This window comes from Lactuca virosa, chromosome 3 (assembly GCF_052849685.1).
Source record: "Lactuca virosa cultivar CGN04683 chromosome 3, Lactuca_virosa_CGN04683_v6, whole genome shotgun sequence".
NCBI classification, from domain to species: domain Eukaryota; kingdom Viridiplantae; phylum Streptophyta; class Magnoliopsida; order Asterales; family Asteraceae; genus Lactuca; species Lactuca virosa.
In genome coordinates this window covers 166750844-166772205 of record NC_136428.1, presented here as the reverse complement: position 1 = coordinate 166772205, position 21362 = coordinate 166750844, and the positions used below count along the sequence as shown (strand labels likewise).

General features: G+C 40.8%; 1 pseudogene across 1 annotated transcript; it reads right to left on the bottom strand.

Annotated features, from left to right (window-relative positions):
• Positions 1–17609: 17609 nt before the first annotated feature.
• Positions 17610–19210, bottom strand: LOC145164244 (AAA-ATPase At3g50940 pseudogene; annotated as a pseudogene). Its single transcript, XR_013739797.1, has 3 exons — positions 18912–19210; positions 18134–18845; positions 17610–18041 (listed from the first exon to the last, which is right to left on the bottom strand). The product of XR_013739797.1 is annotated as an AAA-ATPase At3g50940 pseudogene (transcript).
• Positions 19211–21362: the final 2152 nt, after the last annotated feature.

Here is a 21362-nt window from a genome sequence, read left to right as displayed (position 1 = left end):
TCTGTGCTTGAATTTTATCTGCTGCATGCGTGACATTCCTGAAGGGTCTTCTGGGAATACTGTGGAAAGGTTTCGGAAGGTATGATACTCCTCCAGTGAGTGCTTCGGGGTTTCGCAACGAGATTTGAACCGGAGGTCCATGTCGGATTTTGTGTCTATGAGAGACGAGGGTTTTGATATTCGGCGGTTTAGGTGAAGGGTCTTTTCGTAGCACATTCAATTGGGAATGTGAGGACTAAACCAATCCAAATCGAATGACGACAACAGATCTTTTTAGTAAAAGATGTGTTAAGTTGTATTCGCACGAAATATTTGTTAGGGAGATAGAGCATCCTGTGCTTCTGGTTAGTACGTTCTGTGTTGGTCGGTGTTATTATTACTGTAGATGATCATACCACAGCAGCTAGTACTAGTAGTAAGTGTGTTCTGATAACTAGTAATGATACTTTATATTATGATCCCCGACAGATCTCTCTATGATCGCTCCGTATATACAAGTCGTATGAAATTTTGGCATTGATGAAACTGTCGAGTGAGTGGCTCTACCCTAACCCCACTATTAGACATGGAACAGGAATTAGGACGGAATTATTCGCTTTAAGTCTGTAGTATTTTAATTATAATTCACCCTGATGTATACCCCAAGTCATCACAACTCACCTATAATGATCATAAGTTCATTTATAAGTGTTTTGATTTGATTGAATGAGAGTATATTTTAACTGCTTTTTGAAAGACGGAAATCTTAGCAAACATACCACGTACATTACAAACATATGGTACTTAAACGTTCTTGCTCTTGAAACATTCTAAAAGTCCTAATAAGGTTCCTTGTAGCTCCTACTGGTTCAGTTGTCACACTCCTCCTGCTCCTCCGTCATTCCTCTCAGTTGGACAGTCCCTCTTGAAATGTCCCGTTTCACCGCATAGGTGGCATACTGGACTTACACCGGTATTGGTGATTGATGCGATGTCCTGGATCTGGGTCCTGCAGGAGCGGGAAGTATGTCCGTTCTTGTGGCAGTTTTTACAGTGCAACACTCGACAAACCCCATTATGGTGGTAGCTACACTTGTTACACTTCGGAAATGTTCCCATATACCGTCTGGCCGGTGCTTGAGTGGCAGATGTTGTGGCTAATGTCGAGGCATGTGTCGTGACTGTTGTTGCAATTGCAGAGGCAGCCACAGATTGTTGTCTTTTAGCGTGTTTTTGAGATAGGTTGCGCTTCTTTTTGTCCCAAAACTCTCGTTTCTTGCTCTTAGGTTTGTGGTCTGAGGCGTCTTCATTGGTAGACACCCGATGGTGTTCTTGTCTGTTACTGCGTTTAGTATTGCCGACACCACCTTCACCTCTGCTGGCCTTATTAGCATTGAGTTGCGCCATGACGGCTGCCACGGCTGTCGTGATCGCAGCTTGAAAAGTAGCAGAGTCTATCTGCAGGATTGCTGCCTTGCTTGTTGGCTGGTTACCTTCTTGTGAAGACATAACCCTGTTTCATGGGGAGAAATGATTTCGTGAGTGGGGATGATTATCTCTAGTTATATCCTTACCATTTATATACACATATATAAAGTTCGCACTTTACTGAACTATTCTCTATGTTTCTGCTAACGTTCCTAAGACGGAGTTATGGTAGTGGGTAGAAGTAGGTTTTGTACGGGCGTTAAGTTTTACCCATCCTAGGATTATGTTTGCCCAAACACACTTAGCTGAGGAGTTCTGAAGGGATCCGGTGCATTAATGCTGGCATGATCGCACCCTATAGGCCTACGAAAAAGGCACCTTTCAACCATGAGGTTTAAAAAGGTGAGATGATAATGAGTCTTGAATAAGGGTTTATACGTCGTAAGCTATCTAACTAAGTTTCTCTTAGTTCTGAGTGTATCGTGTTCCAATTTTTTTGGTGTTCTCAAAACAATTCATAATGAGAGTCTATATATAATAAACTTATAAATTTTTGTAGTATTGCTCACAATGAAATAATAGGCATGCCCATTTCATTTGTATGATTCTAGTATATTTAGTTTTAGAGAAAATTGTGTCTGATGCAGGTCTACACCACATCATTGCAAGGAAAAGTTCGGATCGCAACTAAATCCTTCGACTAGTGTAATCACTAGATCGCAGGTTCAAGCCTACACATGGAGGAGAGTACCATCAACACGTGCTCATAACCCAATATACAAGATCTTGTGAGTAGTATGAACTCTACTCATGATGATCCGTCCCTTGTAGCGCTTTGAAACGAAGTCGATGCGTCCTGTAGTTTTGCCAACCTACGCTTGGCTGCGACCACTCTCTCTTCAAGTGTCGAGTGTCTATCCTGATACTCATTTGCCTTCGCCCGAGCGGCGATAAGGTCCTTAATGAGTTGGTCTCTGAAATAGCAGTCGCTTTCCAAGTCTCGAGTTTGTGGGATGGTAGCGTCTGTAGCAGCGCGCAACTCCCCAACTCGATGTTCGTCATCTGCTGGGTCATCACTGGGAAGGTTCTATCAACCGCTCCCCGATGGTTAAGGTCATTGCAACCTCGTTGGTCTCCATATGGCGATCGCTGTCGCTGATGGCGACTCCATCCCTCGATCAATGTTGCCCAACGGGGCACAGTTCCGATGTAGTCGAAACGGTTTGCGAGTACCCTTGCTATGTACGGAGAGTTGATGACCTCTGGCTCCACTTCCGACTCTTTTCCTAATCATCCACTATCTCTCCGGGTTCGGAAAGTAGGGGTCTCCTGGTAAGTAGAATCTTGCTATGATGTCCGTGCGAGAACAGGCGTGAGGTAAGAGGCATATAATAATCATATTCCTAGAAATACTTATAGGGGTTTCATCCTCCTTAGTTACTTCTATAACGACATGGTGCATACCAGTTACATATAACAAAAGGTATGATAGACCTTCGAATAAGTGATCATACTCTAAAACCACAACCAAAAAAGGAACAGGAAGTAAAGCAATGATCACAGATTCTAAGTCTATGATATCTAAGTTATATATAACTTTAGCGTATCCACCTAGTGATTGTAGACCAACTGGCAAGGATCTGTTTAGTTTTCACATAAGTTATTGTACCACAAAATACTCCTATAGTATTTTAAATGTTATGTTTGGTTCTTAGCGATTTTCTAGTATGGGGAGTTTTTTTTTTTTAGGCTTGTTGCTCACTACGACCAATCCCCGGCATACATTAGTCATACCTCGGATAAATATAGTTGATCAGGCTATATTCATCCCAAGTCTGATTACATATCCCAAGGTCTACTTGTAGTGTCCAACTCCTCATTTTACTTTTGTATCGTCCTAGACATGACACTATATTAGTATGTATGCATGTATTCATACTTTTAACAAGAAACTATTTATTTCTAAAAGTATAGTTATTTGAAAATGTTTAATCAGAGACTTTAGTCCCAATGCATTTATAGTTTTGTATATCTTATGTGGTTCGATATACTTAGTTCATTATAAACAATGCTCTGGTACCAATCTATCACACCCCCAAACCAAGGATGGCGGAAACGTCCGGGGGTGGTGGACTTCATATATAATATCACAACAACGAGTATAATAGTGCTCAAAGTAAATACAACCATAATAAATATAATTGAAAAAGTTACACCATAGTATGAGTTTACATGTTTCAAAATCAATTACACTATGATGACAAAATGAAATGTTTGACGATTTAACGTCCCATCCACAAAATCTGTTGATTTCCTAGTTCACTGAGTTCCTTAGAATACAAGAAAATTTCGAAAAAGTGTCAACAATTAAGTTGGTGAGTTCATAAACTTTTGGATGTAGAATTTGAAAACCCTGGTTACTACCAGTATGTATAGTAGTTTTATTATTTGAAATAAAACCGAGTATTATATCCCGAGTTTGAAAACCCTTGGTTGTAAATGTAATGTATACTTCAAGAAAATCCAATGTTTCCTTATAAAATGTTATGTAGTCTTAAATCCCAAGACTGAATGTATGTGTGTGTTTTGTACTGGTAACGTGTTTGTAATTGTAATGTATAACCAAGAAAAATCCAATATTTTTCCTTATAAAATGGTATGTAGTGTAGCACCCGGTTCTTGGTACGTATTCAAATTCAAGAAATATTGGGATTTACTCTAGGACTCGACGAGTTGGAGGCCCAACTCATCGAGTAGACTCGACATTATGCGGGAGTTTCAGTAACCTACTCGACGAGTTGGGGGACCGACTCGACGAGTAGAAGCTGTCTGGACAAAATCCTAATGTTCAGGGTTTGCACCCTATTTAAACAAATTTTCTTGCCTCAACCCAGCCTCCATCGTTCGTCCCAACCCAGAGAAACCCTAACTCGAAACCCTAAGCCATTATTGAGTGTTCTTGAGATTTTTGGTTCCTTTTGTGTGTATTTGAAGTTGAAGAAAAAGAAGGGAGCTTGGAAGTTCAAGTGGAAGTTAGTTGATCCAGAGGTTGTGCCCCAATTCCAGCTCACTTGAGGTATAAAGCTGAAACCTTGATTATTCTTTGCTTAGATCTTGATTTGGGGCTATTTTCTACCTTTTCCTAAGCCTTAGTGAAGCTATAGTCGGAATTATGTGCATAAGTGGGTTTGTGCTTCAGATATGGAACCATTGAGGGTTCCCATGGCATAAAGGTGCCAACTTTATGCCCATGGGAGACCCATGCTTCATATATATACCTCTTTTATGGCTTTTTGAGCCAAAAACCCCATGCATGGACGTCAAGATTGGAACTTTACGTATGAAATGGACCGTAGAAGGTAAGATCTATGGTTTTGATGCATTGAGACCCATTGTAATCAACTGTATAGTTTTGGACAAAGAGGGACTCGGCGAGTCACTTAGGTGACTCGGCGAGTCGGGACGCTCTTTCCCCCAAAACGTCTTCTGGACATGGTTTAGATTGAGTGGAAGGAACACTCAGCCTGCTAGGGGTTTGTCTTGGACCTGGAAATCATAGGACTCGGCGAGTGTATGAACAGACTCGGCGAGTCCAAGGTAATCTCCCACCTCATGAAGATGGACTCGACGAGTTATTCATACAACTCGGCGAGTCATAGACTGAACACATTCATATGAGGGAGATGAACTCGACGAGTTCAAGGATGAACTCGGCGAGTCGATTGAAGATGGTCCCGATGTTATGGGTGAAGAAGGACCCGTCGAGTCGTTGCTAGACTCGGCAGGTAGAATCGGGGTTTTAACATTTTATGGAAAAGGGGACTCGACGAGTTGGCAGGCCAACTCGGTGAGTCGAGTCAACTGGATGTTGACTTTGACTAGGGTTTGACCTTGACTATTGGCTTAGACTTGGGTTGACTCTTTGATGCACCGCAAAAAAACAACACAAAGATAACCAAGAATGAACCTGTTGATTCTAAAAGAATAGCCAGGACAATCTCTTCAAAACCACGTTGATTCTACGAATACCGTGGGATTGGCTTCAAAATCTGGGTTAACACACAGAATTTGGGAGAAAATCGAAAGTTCATAAAATTGATGATCGACCATCCAAATTACATCAAAAACAGTTAAATAAGAAGCAGAAATTAAAATGAAACCCTAAAAGTCCATGGGCCAAATACAAACCCAAAAACAAAACCCAAAAATTAAGGAAAAATAACAAAATTGTTCATAACTCCATTTAGAAAGCGATTTTTGGACTCAATAATAAGTAAGTCCCCTTCGGGGACTTATCTCGGGGACTTATCTAGACATGCTCCTTGCTCCAAGCTTCGATTTGACTGGTCGTACGCCCGAAACGGAGATTCGTAGCCAAAGTTATGGCCATTTCCGTGAAGCCCCTTTAGTCACACGATCGTGGGCCTCTAGGAACGCAAGGGCCCGATCCTCCACAGTAGGGCCCGCATCATCCCCTCCTGGGTAGACAAAATTCGACCTCGAATGTGCACCATGGTCATCATCAGAAGAATCCCCATCATAAGGAAGCAAATGCTTTACATTGAAAACATCGGAACAACGAATGTGGCTTGGCAACTGTAGACGGTAAGCATTGGAATTAATCTTCTCCACAATCTCCACCGGTCCAATCTTCTTAGCTGACAGCTTGTTGTACTCACCAACCGAAAAACGATCTTTTGTCAAAACAGCCCAAACAAAGTCACCTACTTCAAAATCAACTTGTCTGCGTTTTTTATCTGCATCTTGCTTGTACTTGGAGTTAGCTCGGACCAAGTTGTCATGAACAGCCTTATGAACATCATGCAGTCCTCCAACAAAATCCTGCACTTTCTTTGGAACAACCCTAGAAACAGGCAGTGACATCAAATCAAGTGGTCCCCGTGGCTGAACAGAATAGACCACCTGGAATGGACTATATCCAGTACTTCGGTTGATAGCATGATTATGAGCAAACTCAGCTTGACAAAGCTTCTGATCCCAGGTCTTCACATGATCACCCACTAAACACCGCAAAATATTACCAAGGGATCGATTGACAACCTCTGTCTGGCCATCCGTTTGAGGATGATATGCACTACTAAAATTGAGCTGAGTGTTCACCATTTTCCATAGGCTGTGCCAAAAATAACTCAAAAACCTAGTGTCTCGATCTGAAACAATAGAAGACGGAAATCCATGCAAACGGTAGATGTCTCGAAAGAATAACTGGGCCACATTAACTGCATCCGTCGTCTTTTTGCAAGGAATAAAGTGCACCATCTTAGAAAAACGATCAACAGCCACAAATATTGAATCATTTCCCCGTTGAGTACGTGGTAAACCCAACACAAAATCCATGCTGATGTCTACCCAAGGTTGTGATGGAACAGGCAAAGGCATATAGAGTCCTGCATTGGTAGATGTGCCCTTTGACACCTGACAGATTCGACACCGTTTAACATATCTATCCACCTCCTTGCGCATTGTAGGCCAAAAATAAGATGATTGTACCAACTGTAAAGTGCGATCTCGGCCGACATGCCCTTCACCATGCAGCTCCCTAATGATTTGAAGGCGGAGACTAGAATCAGGGATGCACAATTGATTGCCTTTGAAAAGAAAACCTTCATGCAGTAGAAAATCAGACATCTGTCCAGATTGTATACCCTGCAGAACAACAGAAAAATAAGGATCAACCGTTAGCTGCTCCATGAGGACATCCATCCCCGGCACACCAACCCTCATGGAAACTAGCAAATTACTCCTCCGACTCAATGCATCAGCCACCCGATTTGACATCCCAGACTTGTGTTTCACCACGAAAGTGAATTTTTCCAAGAACGACATCCACCTCCCATGTTTGTGTGACACCTTATCTTGACTGCGAATATGTCTTAATGAATCATGATCTGTGAACAAAACAAATTCCTTATGAAATAAATAATGGCGCCAATGCTTTACAGCTTGGACCACTGCATAGAACTCAACATCATAAGTGCTATAATGCAGCTTTGGCCCCGTCAACTTCTCACTAAAATAGGCAACCGGTCGTCCTCCTTGACTTAGAACTGCTCCAATCCCAACCTTGGAAGCATCCGTGTGTAATTCAAACACTTGAGAAAAGTCTGGCAATACAAGGATCGGTGATGTAGTAAGCTTCTCTTTTACTAATTGGAAAGCTGATTCTGCTGCTTCGGTCCAAGTAAAGGCCTTCCCTTTCATACAATCAGTCACCGGTGCCATAATAGAACTAAAGTTTGGAATAAACCTCCTATAGAATGAAGCAAGGCCATGAAAGTTTCGAACTTCAGTGATGGTAGTTGGACTTGGCCATTGTCTGACAGCTGCTACTTTAGACTCGTCCACCTGTATTCCTTCCCCAGAAACAACGTACCCCAAGAACAAGACTTTAGGAACCATAAACACACATTTCTTCATAGTTGCATACAAACTATCCCGTCGAAGTACGGTCAAAACCTGCCTCACATGGTTGACATGCTCACCAAAAGTAGCACTGTAAATAAGTATGTCATCAAAATAAACGACTACAAATTTACCAATAAAGGGCCTGAACAACTGGTTCATCACACGCATAAATGTACTAGGAGCGTTTGATAAACCGAAAGGCATCACCAACCACTCATACAATCCTTCACGAGTCTTGAAGGCAGTCTTCCACTCATCCCCAGGCCTAAGTCGTATCTGATAGTACCCGCTCTTCAAGTCCAGTTTCGTAAAGATAGAGGCACCGCTAATTTGGTCAAGTAGGTCATCAAGTCGAGGAATTGGAAATATGTACCTCACCGTGATCTTATTGATGGCGCGACTATCAACACACATACACCAAGTACCATCCTTTTTAAGAGTCAACAAAGCAGGAACAGCACACGGGCTCATGCTCTCCCGAACATGACCTTTTGAAATCAAGTCCTCCACCTGTCGTCGCAACTCCTCATGCTCTCCGGGACTCATTCTGTAATGTGGCCTATTAGGCAACTGAGCTCCTGGTTGTAAATCAATATGATGTTGGATGTCACGTAAAGGTAGCAAACCATCAGGTAATTCATTAGGGAAAACATCAGCGAATTCCTTGAGCAGAGGAACCATAGCCTCAGGAATTTCAACCTCCTTAGCGACTTCCTTCCCGAGCAATACAAAAAATTCACCTTCCGCCTCCAACTCGTCTTCAAACTGACTAAGGGTCAGTAGAGTACCCGAAGGTCTCGGAACTGGCTCCTTTGGCTTACTGGGAACCAATGTTATCTTCACACCACCAAACAAGAAACTGTAAGTATTAGTCCGCCCGTTATGATCTATGTTACGATCATACTCCCAAGGTCTGCCCAACAACAAATGACAAGCATCCATAGCAACCACATCACACCACACATCATCTTTATACGTGGTACCAACAGAAAATTGAACAAGGGCTCGTTTAGATACAGTGACCTCGCCACCCTTCTTAAGCCACTGTAGCTTGTAAGGCTTACGGCGATTTTCTGTTTTCAAAGCCAACTTTTGAACTGCTTCTTCAGATATAAGGCTATCACAACTTCCTGAATCAATAACAAAAGTACAAACCTTTCCCAAAATAGTACATGTCGACTGAAAGATGTTGTGTTTGAGCCAATCATCACCAATAACTTTTGGTGTAAAACAAGACCGCCTTACCACCAAATTTACCCCCACATCTCCAGTTACAACTTCCTCTTCGCATTGATGCTCTTCGTCATACACAGGGGGATCTTCGTAATTTTCACCGGCATCAGCATTTTGCCAATCATCTTGCTCAGCAAACAAATGATGTTTTCCGACCTTCTTGCACTCTGATTGTCGGTGACCTGTCTCCCCACAACTAAAACACTTCACGCTGCTACTAACAGTTGTCCTAGGATTTGGTCCAACACTGTTAGATGTCGGTCTTTGTTGATTAGGCACAACACGGGGTACCATACCACCCGTCCCAGAACTTCCTCCAATATTAGCAGTTGAAGACGAACCGCCCACCCGACGACTTTGTTTCTCTAAAGCCAACGCCTGTTGGTGCGCTTCAGAAATAGATACCGGGTCAAACATATTTACAGAGTCCATGATTTGGGCCCGTAGACCCCCAATATATCGAGCAACGAGTTGTTCCTCTGTCTCCTGGATATCGTTTCGGGCAATCAATTGGTAGAACTCAGTTATGTAATCGTCAACTGATTTGGCACCCTGCTTCAGATTTTGCAACCGTTGGTACATCAACCTTTGAAAGTTATGGGGTAGGAAGTTGGATCGTAAACACTTCTTCATCTTCCTCCAAGTCACGACCTTTGACTTTCCGAGCCTGTCTCGTGTCAGTTTCAGTTGTTGCCACCATGCAGATGCCCTACCACGTAGCCTGGTAGCAATCAATGACACTCTTTTGTTTTCAGGGACTTCTTTGAACTTAAAAACTTCCTCAACAGTAGCCAAGCAGTCGATGAACCCCTCCGGATTCAAACTGACCCCATCGAATTATGGGATATCAATTCTCATTCCGGCCTCCCAACGCCTATTGTCACCTCTATGATCACGCATTGGCCGCCTTTCTAGATCGTCTTCAGAATATGAACCGTCACTGCCGCCGAACGGGTTCCCAAATTCACCATCTTCCACTTGAGAATGTGTTCGAGACCTTTGCCCTCCTCGATTCATCAGTTCGACCATCCTATCAGTCAGTTGGTCAACCATTTGATCCATCCTCTCCTCCATTCGTGCCATAATACGTTATTCTAGTTCTTGCTCATGAACATTAGCGGGCGTCCTGTTTCTCCTCGGAGGCATTTTGAACCAGGAATTCGGCTCTGATACCAACTGATGCAGCGCAAAAAAACAACACAAAGATAACCAAGAATGAACCTGTTGATTCTAAAAGAATAGCCAGGACAATCTCTTCAAAACCACGTTGATTCTACGAATACCGTGGGATTGGCTTCAAAATCTGGGTGAACACACAGAATTTGGGAGAAAATCGAAAGTTCATAAAATTGATGATCGACCATCCAAATTACATCAAAAACAGTTAAATAAGAAACAGAAATTAAAATGAAACCCTAAAAGTCCATGGGCCAAATACAAACCCAAAAACAAAAACCGAAAATTAAGGAAAAATAACAAAATTGTTCATAACTCCACTTAGAAAGCGATTTTTGGGCTCCATAATAGGTAAGTCCCCTGTGGGGACTGATCTAGACGTGCTCCTTGCTCCAAGCTTCGATTTGACTGGTCGTAGGCCCGAAACGGAGATTCGTAGCCAAAGTTATGGCCATTTCAGTGAAGCCCCTTTAGTCACACGATCGTGGGCCTCTAGGAACGCAAGGGCCCGATCCTCCACACTAGGGCCAGCATCATCCCTTCCTGGGTAGACAAAATTCGACCTCGAATGTGCACCATGGTCATCATCAGAAGAATCCCCATAATAAGGAAGCAAATGCTTTACATTGAAAACATCTGAACAACGAATGTGGCTTGGCAACTGTAGACGGTAAGCATTGGAATTAATCTTCTCCACAATCTCCACCGGTCCAATCTTCTTAGCTGACAGCTTGTTGTACTCACCAACCGAAAAACGATCTTTAGTCAAAACAGCCCAAACAAAGTCACCTACTTCAAAATCAACTTGTCTGCATTTTTTATCTGCATCTTGCTTGTACTTGGAGTTAGCTCGGACCAAGTTGTCATGAACAGCCTTATGAACATCATGCAGTCCTCCAACAAAATCCTGCACTTTCTTTGGAACAACCCTAGAAACAGGCAATGACATCAAATCAAGTGGTCCCCGTGGCTGAACAGAATAGACCACCTGGAATGGACTATATCCAGTACTTCGGTTGATAGCATGATTATGGGCAAACTCAGCTTGACAAAGCTTCTGATCCCAGGTCTTCACATGATCACCCACTAAACACCGCAAAATATTACCAAGGGATCGATCGACAACCTCTGTTTGGCCATCCGTTTGAGGATGATATGCACTACTAAAATTGAGCTGAGTGTTCACCATTTTCGATAGGCTGCGCCAAAAATGACTCAAAAACCTAGTGTCTCGATCTGAAACAATAGAAGACGGCAATCCATGCAAACGGTAGACGTCTCGAAAGAATAACTGGGCCACATTAACTGCATCCGTCGTCTTTTTGCAAGGAATAAAGTGCACCATCTTAGAAAAACGATCAACAACCACAAATATTGAATCATTTCCCCGTTGAGTACGTGGTAAACCCAACACAAAATCCATGCTGATGTCTACCCAAGGTTGTGATGGAACAGGCAAAGGCATATAGAGTCCTGCATTGGTAGATGTGCCCTTTGACACCTGACAGATTCGACACCGTTTAACATATCTATCCACCTCCTTGCGCATTGTAGGCCAAAAATAAGATGATTGTACCAACTGTAAAGTGCGATCTCGGCCGACATGCCCTTCACCATGCAGCTCCCTAATGATTTGAAGGCGGAGACTAGAATCAGGGATGCACAATTGATTGCCTTTGAAAAGAAAACCTTCATGCAGTAGAAAATCAGACATCTGTCCAGATTGTATACCCTGCAGAACAACAGAAAAATAAGGATCAACCGTTAGCTGCTCCATGAGGACATGCATCCCCGGCACACCAACCCTCATGGAAACTAGCAAATTACTCCTCCGACTCAATGCATCAGCCACCCGATTTGACATCCCAGACTTGTGTTTCACCACGAAAGTGAATTTTTCCAAGAACGACATCCACCTCCCATGTTTGTGTGACACCTTATCTTGACTGCGAATATGTCTTAATGAATCATGATCTGTGAACAAAACAAATTCCTTATGAAATAAATAATGGCGCCAATGCTTTACAGCTTGGACCACTGCATAGAACTCAACATCATAAGTGCTATAATGCAGCTTTGGCCCCGTCAACTTCTCACTAAAATAGGCACCCGGTCGTCCTCCTTGACTTAGAACTGCTCCAATCCCAACCTTGGAAGCATCCGTGTGTAATTCAAACACTTGAGAAAAGTCTGGAAATACAAGGATCGGTGATGTAGTAAGCTTCTCTTTTACTAATTGGAAAGCTAATTTTGTTGCTTCGGTCCAAGTAAAGGCCTTCCCTTTCATACAATCAGTCACCGGTGCCATAATAGAACTAAAGTTTGGAATAAACCTCCTATAGAATGAAGCAAGGCCATGAAAGCTTCGAACTTCAGTGATGGTAGTTGGACTTGGCCATTGTCTGACAGCTGCTACTTTAGACTCGTCCAACTGTATTCCTTCCCCAGAAACAACGTACCCCAAGAACAAGACTTTAGGAACCATAAACACACATTTCTTCATAGTTGCATACAAACTATCCCGTCGAAGTACGGTCAAAACCTGCCTCACATGGTTGTCATGCTCACCAAAAGTAGCACTGTAAATAAGTATGTCATCAAAATAAACGACTACAAATTTACCAATAAAGGGCCTGAATAACTGGTTCATCACACGCATAAATGTACTAGGAGCGTTTGATAAACCGAAAGGCATCACCAACCACTCATACAATCCTTCACGAGTCTTGAAGGCAGTCTTCCATTCATCCCTAGGCCTAAGTCGTATCTGATAGTACCTGCTCTTCAAGTCCAGTTTCATAAAGATAGAGGCACCGCTAATCTGGTCAAGTAGGTCATCAAGTCGAGGAATTGGAAATTTGTACCTCACCGTGATCTTATTGATGGCGCGACTATCAACACACATACGCCAAGTACCATCCTTTTTAGGAGTCAACAAAGCAGGAACAGCACACGGGCTCATGCTCTCCCGAACATGACCTTTTGAAATCAAGTCCTCCACCTGTCGTCGCAACTCCTCATGCTCTCCGGGACTCATTCTGTAATGTGGCCTATTAGGCAACTGAGCTCCTGGTTGTAAATCAATATGATGCTGGATGTCACGTAAAGGTGGCAAACCATCATGTAATTCATTAGGGAAAACATCAGCGAATTCCTTGAGCAGAGGAACCATAGCCTCAGGAATTTCAACCTCCTTAGCGACTTCCTTCCCGAGCAATACAAAAATTTCACCTTCCGCCTCCAACTCGTCTTCAAACTGATTAAGGGTCAGTAGAGTACCCGAAGGTCTCGGAACTGGCTCCTTTGGCTTACTGGGAACCAATGTTATCTTCACACCACCAAACAAGAAACTGTAAGTATTAGCCCGCCCGTTATGATCTATGTTACGATCATACTCCCAAGGTCTGCCCAACAACAAATGACAAGCATCCATAGCAACCACATCACACCACACATCATCTTTATACGTGGTACCAACAGAAAATTGAACAAGGGCTCGTTTAGATACAGTGACCTCGCCACCCTTCTTAAGCCACTGTAGCTTGTAAGGCTTAGGGCGATTTTCTGTTTTCAAAGCCAACTTTTGAACTGCTTCTTCAGATATAAGGTTATCACAACTTCCTGAATCAATAACAAAAGTACAAACCTTTCCCAAAATAGTACATGTCGACTGAAAGATGTTGTGTTTGAGCCAATCATCACCAATAACTTTTGGTGTAAAACAAGACCGCCTTACCACCAAATTTACCCCCACATCTCCAGTTACAACTTCCTCTTCGCATTGATGCTCTTCGTCATACACAGGGGGATCTTCGTAATTTTCACCGGCGTCATCATTTTGCCAATCATCTTGCTCAGCAAACAAATGACGTTTTCCGACCTTCTTGCACTCTGATTGTCGGTGACCTGTCTCCCCACAACTAAAACACTTCAAGCTGCTACTAACAGTTGTCTTAGGATTTGGTCCAACACTGTTAGATGTCGGTCTTTGTTGATTAGGCACAACACGGGGTACCATACCACCCGTCCCGGAACTTCCTCCAATATTAGCAGTTGAAGACGAACCGCCCACCCGACGACTTTGTTTCTCAAAAGCCAACGCCCGTTGGTGCGCTTCAGAAATAGATACCGGGTCAAACATATTTACAGAGTCCATGATTTGGACCCGTAGACCCCCAATATATCGAGCAACGAGTTGTTCCTCTGTCTCCTGGATATCGTTTCGAGCAATCAATTGGTAGAACTCAGTTGTGTAATCGTCAACTGATTTAGCACCCTGCTTCAGATTTTGCAACCGTTGGTACATCAACCTTTGAAAGTTATGGGGTAGGAAGTTGGATCGTAAACACTTCTTCATCTTCCTCCAAGTCACGACCTTTGACTTTCCGAGCCTGTCTCGTGTCAGTTTCAGTTGTTGCCACCATGCAGATGCCCTACCACGTAGCCTGGTAGCAATCAATGACACTCTTTTGTTTTTAGGGACTTCTTTGAACTGAAAAACTTCCTCAACAGTAGCCAAGCAGTCGATGAACCCCTCCGGATTCAAACTGACCCCATCGAATACTGGGATATCAATTCTCATTCCGGCCTCCCAACGCCTATTGTCACCTCTATGATCACGCCTTGGCCGCCTTTCTAGATCGTCTTCAGAATATGAACCGTCACTGCCGCCGAACGGGTTCCCAAATTCACCATCTTCCACTTGAGAATGTGTTCGAGACCTTTGCCCTCCTCGATTCATCAGTTCGACCATCCTATCAGTCAGTTGGTCAACCATTTGATCCATCCTCTCCTCCATTCGTACCATAATACGTTCTTCTAGTTCTTGCTCATGAACATTAGCGGGCGTCCTGTTTCTCCTCGGAGGCATTTTGAACCAGGAATTCGGCTCTGATACCAACTGATGCAGCGCAAAAAAACAACACAAAGATAACCAAGAATGAACCTGTTGATTCTAAAAGAATAGCCAGGACAATCTCTTCAAAACCACGTTGATTCTACGAATACCGTGGGATTGACTTCAAAATCTGGGTTAACACACAGAATTTGGGAGAAAATCGAAAGTTCATAAAATTAATGATCGACCATCCAAATTACATCAAAAACAGTTAAATAAGAAGCAGAGATTCGTAGCCAAAGTTATGGCCATTTCCGTGAAGCCGCCTTTAGTCACATGATCGTGGGCCTCTAGGAATGCAAGGGCCCGATCCTCCATACTAGGGCCCGCATCACCTTTTTACCCTTCCTCAAGCTTGGTCCAAGGCCAAGGCCCAAACTAGATGACAAAAGGCCCTAAATCATAATAAACTCCTTAAGTCCAATTATGGCCCAATTTTCCTAATTGGGCCTAATTCCTTTCAAGGCCTTCACTCAAGAAGATCCAGCAAGCTAAAAACCCAAACCGAAAAATCCCAGATGGCCCAACACAGCCCAAAGCAAACCAAACCCGAATCGTGATCCAAAAAAGGTTCAAATTACTTTAAGGCCCACACTTGGCCCAATTTTGCAAATTGGGCCCAACTCCTTATTGGGCCTTATCCAAAGGTCTGATCCTCTAATTAGCCCAAAACACACTTATCCAGATAGTCGATTAGGGCCCAAGTATCAATGCCCAACAGATAGACCAATACCCGAAGCGCAAAGCAAAGGAGCCCAAAATAGTCGCGTATGTGGGGCGTACGCCAGAGGTACGCTCAGCGTACACGAGACCTCGCATTGACCAACTTACGGGGAGGCTGACCAAGTACGCGGGGCATACACCTCCCTACACGGGGCGTACCCTCGCAGATCTAAAAGTCCAAAATGTGCTTAAAGGCTTAAGCACTTAAGCCCAAATTACAGATCCATGGTCCAAATGCACCTTAGAGTCATAAAGTCTCCAACTTTATGACTTCACACGTCCAAAAGTTCTTAATACAAGGTCTTAATCCATTTAGACCCTTCTACCAACTGCATGATACACTTCTGGCCATTGGGACCTCATTTTTATGACTAATGACCATTCCTAGGGTCTGAAAGGACAGTTCAAATCTTCTAAAACAAAACATGCACAAAATGGGACTTTTTGGGACAAAAGAATGCCATAAAGCTACCAAGATGAGATCCAAGCAAACCATGCATAAAGGTAGTAGCTTTTTACCTTATGGAGCTTCCAAAGGAGATGATGTTTCAAAATCTATAAGCTTACTTTCCTTCCTTGGCTCCTTGATGTACTTCCTTCTCCTTTAAGCACACTAATTAGACACTTTAAGCCCAAAACACTCTCATATGGGGTTAGGGTTTGCTAAGAATGACTCAAGAACTTGGAGGCTGGGAGAGTGGGGTAAATGATTCATAAAGGTGCTTAAATACCCTTCAAACCCTAAAAATTAGGGTTTCGTCCTGAAGCTAGTGCGCCCAGCATACTAGGGCACGCCATGTCGTCAGAACAAGTTAGACGTGAGCAAAAGCAGAATTAGGTACACTTTAGAAATGATATGGCGACGATACATCGTTGCAACAAAACAAAATGTAATTTTTTTAATCAAGTTTCTTAAGCATTGTGGCCACGTCGGTTCACTTAAGGGTGTGATGATGTGCAAAGTGCTAGCCAAGATGATTAAATTAGATAACATATATATGGTTAAATTGTATGAAACTTTTAATCAATTTCCTAAGATATTTTAAATGTTTTGGTAAACAACTCGTATGAAATTTTTATTAGAATTGAATTGAGTGTATATGATATTTTTAGTGTTTTTTTTTTAATTAAATTTACAGGGTTAATTCATAAAATGACGACCATTAAGGAAGTTATCTTTTAATTATATTAAATACGATTACTAAACTATATTGTGTGTTCTTATTACTCCATTAGAATGAATTTTAATATGTAAGATGTCAATGCAAAGTTAGCGCCAAGAAGAAATTATGTCATATTAAATGTCACAGTAGACGACACACGACACATAGACGACACATATGGTTACAACAAAAGGGGTCTATAGCCACGAAGTTGTGGCGACATAGTCTATGGCAACGACATGTCGCCACATGTACCTATAGCGATGACAATGATCACACCTATACCTTTCCAAATATACATGACCAACAGCCCAAGAACATGTTTACATAAACTACTAGACATTTTCGATCCAACCTGATGTGTTAGATTGACGTGTTACAGTCGACTTCAGATACAACATTAAGTTGTTGATGACTAGATGGTATAACAAAACATAAATTATCTACACAACATACCAGAAAACTCTCAGTTTGAAAATAATGACTATTATATTAGTTTTCAAAATGTTAATCAACCATTATAATATTAAAGTCAAGTTAAATCTAGCTAACCATTAGAGTTATCAAAAAATAATTGTTTCAAATTATGAGATAAGTTTTGCCTTTTTCGCTTCAGGAACTTCATCATTACCACCATCACTTTGCTCTTTAGCTGTATCCTCCTCCGTCTTCTTCCGTTTCAAAAAGTTCACAACTCCCTCCAACACAATCTCCTGATCGTCGGACTTCATGAGTTCCTCCGCCACCTCCGCTGGTGTAACATTGGTGCCATTGATTAATTCTTCAATTTCAGTAAACCTCAAATGGTGATCATGAATGTTGAGATAGTTAGCAGCTAGGGTTTTGAACCCATCAATGGTCAAATACGACATGTGAATGTGCACATCCATCCTTCCTGGTCGAAGCAATGCAGGATCGAGTCTTTCTTTGTGGTTTGTTGTAAAGATTATGATACGTTCATCCCCACAACACGACCATAACCCATCTATGAAGTTTAAAAGCCCCGATAAAGAAAACTACAAAAACCAACGAAAAAAAAACAATATTTACCCCCTTCCGAATTCCAATCATCATGCAGATCAGTAGCAAGAAGATTAAAGAAACAAACCTGCGGAGAATGCTTAGGTTTATCGTGGATATATTTAGAAGGAATGGTTCCCTTCCGATCATGCACTTGTATGCTACAATCAATATCTTCGATCACAATAATGGAGCGATTCGATGTGCTTAACATCAGTTTCTTCAAACTCGAATCACTCCCAACACTGTTCAACTGTAAATCATAAATATCAAACTTAAGGTAGTTCGCCATGGCAGCAATCAAACTTGATTTCCCTGTTCCCGGCGGACCATACAGTAGATACCCTCTCTTCCACGCCTTCCCTACTTTCCTGTAAAAATCCTTTCTCCTTAAAAACAAATCCAAATCCTCCATTATCGCCTTTTTCATCGTTGGATCCATAGCTAATGTATCAAACGTTGATGGATGGTCCAGTTTTACCGATTCCTTTTCTGTTCTATTATAACCGCCGCGATCGAATTGTAGGTTATGGAGCTTCACGACATTCTTCTGGTTTTCAATTTCCTTAGCTTTTTGAAGTATCCATGGCAAGTAAGAATTTATTATTTTGTCTTTATATTCTTTCTCAAATTTCAGTTCGATGTATTTCTTCTCCGGGGTTTCACTGCCGTTAGACCTTTCTTGTGGTGGCACAATGACGTACTTCCATGCAAGTGAGATTCCCTCAAACGAATCTTCTATCGCCTCCCATTTTGCAAACTTAACATTGATGTAATCTTCTTTGGCGGTTTTCGTTATCCTACAATAAGATTTTTAGATTTGAAATTAAAATCTATAAAACAGGAACTAAACATTTGATAATCACCTGAGACAGTTGGAATCTGGTTTCATTCTGGTACAGAGGAAGGCTTCCGCGGCATCGAACATCTGGTTTGGAGAAACGCCGTCTCTCTGGTCGAAGAGGAGAGTGAGTTTTGAGGATTTAGGTTTCCAGTAGAATCGGACGGCGTTGACGACGTATTTTAGGAGTTGTGTTGGGACGAGGTTGTACATTGTGAGCAAAAGCATGACTGAGGGGGCGTATTGTGGGGCATACGCTAACAGCAGCGATAATGGTGTCGCCATCGCCGGAAAACTTAGACCACGAAGCCTCTGCTCCGCCATTACTGTCTGGTTTCCTGGCTAGGAATTTCTTTAGAAGAGGGTAGAAACTAGAAAGATCTTATATACTGATAGTTGCCAATCTTCCGGAATATTTGGGACGCCATTTAATGATGATTAGTTAAAAAAAGTAATGTATATATACAAAATATCATCAGTTTTTATAAAAAGAGAACTGATATTTTCATTTGTTTTTTTTTTCTCCATCCACTTAACAAAAATGTAACTTTCCTTTTGTATCCTTTTGGAAACTACCTTCATCAAAACCCTCTTGTTGATATCTATCCCTTTAATTGATTTCACCCATTATTCTGATTTTGTTCTCGATTTTAATTTTTATTTTACACATTTGATGTGGAAACCCTCGAAATGTGGAAATCCACTTGATGGTTTTGGTTAGACCTATCAAAACATGACAAGATACAAGAACCCGATACGAAATTAGCGGGTTTGGATAGGAGATTTCGACATGTTTATGTAAATGGGTTAACACGACACGACATGATAACTAAACATCTAGGTTAAGCTGAATACTTCAATTCGAAAATAACTTGAATATAACCCGTTTAATTATATATATTTTCTATAAATTTCAAATTTTTATAAATATTTTAAATATTATAGACTTATAGTGGTCCAAACTTTCAAAGTGACTTAATATTATTATTCGTCACTACATATCACATTTTGTCCGCAAATCTAACTTTTTCCATTTTGTTTTCTAAACTTATTATGAGTTTTTTTTTTTCATTCCAACTCCCAAACTCTAGTATTTCATCTTTTCATTTTGCCTCCCCGTCTCTTAATTTTCAACATTTAAAGTATTTCAACCCGACATTACACAACATATTTATAAGGAAAAAACCTAATCCTGTAACGTAACACTAAATCGACACGAAAATAAACGGGTTGACACGATACGACATGATAGTTAAACGTTTCGGGTTAGGGTAAAAAAACAAAATCCTTTTATTTCTTTGTTTCGAAACTAGTGTTTTGAGAGTTTTCAAATTTTAAATTTTAAAAAATAATTCGAATATAGAACAACTTTTTCCAGGAATAGTATTTAATAAAAAGTTGTAGCCTAATATAACAACTTTATTAGTTCACAGTTAAAAATATATTTTTAATAGTTGTGTCTATGTATCCTCCCTAAGACCCGAGGGTATGGGTAGAAAACTCTCCTCACTTTTTGTGGGTCACAACACCATTTCTCTCACTTTTCTTTTCTTCACCTAAACCTAAGGAATGAGTGAGAAACTTCTCTCACTATTTTTTTATTTTTTTAAAAAAATTATATTCCCTACAAATATTATACTCATTTTGTAGGGAATTAAAAACCATGAGTTTTGATATATTTTTTTAATAATTTTTAGTAGGTATATATAATTTAATAAGTATTAAAAAAGATAAAAAAAAAAAAAAAAACCTGGCCAATAGGAATACGAGAGAGAGTGAGGGAATGAGCTCCCTCACCTCCTTCCCTCACCACCTTTCTCTCAGTCAAGGTGCGGTGTTCAACTGAGAGGGAAAATTTCCCTCACTCTTTCCCTCGCCCACACCGTCCAGCCTAATAAATAAAAGTAATTTTGTCACTTGTCAAGCTCTCATTAGTTTTGACACTTGTCATTTTTTGGTATTTTTAAATAAATATTATCCATTTATCAATTTCTGATTTGTTTCAATTTTTAAAATTAAAGTCATATGGTTATATATATATATATATATATATATATATATATATATATATATATATATATATATATATATATATATATATATATATATATATATATATATATATATATGGAAAAGTGAATATCTCTTTAAAGGTATATATGCTTAGGTACCCTAATCTACCATAATATGTCGTTTTGTTTGATATATTCATTATAATGTTCTTAAATATCAACCCTTAACTTGATTTACTTTCAAAATTTTCGAAATTTCACTATTATCTTGCTCTTACATCACATATTTTTAAATACCTACTAAGATATATATATATATATATATATATATATATATATATATATATATATATATATATATATATATATAGTTGAAAATGAAAATTATGTAAGAGAAAGATAATTATGAGATTTATAAAAATTTTGGAAGTAAATCAAGTTAGAAGTTGAATTATAAGAATAGT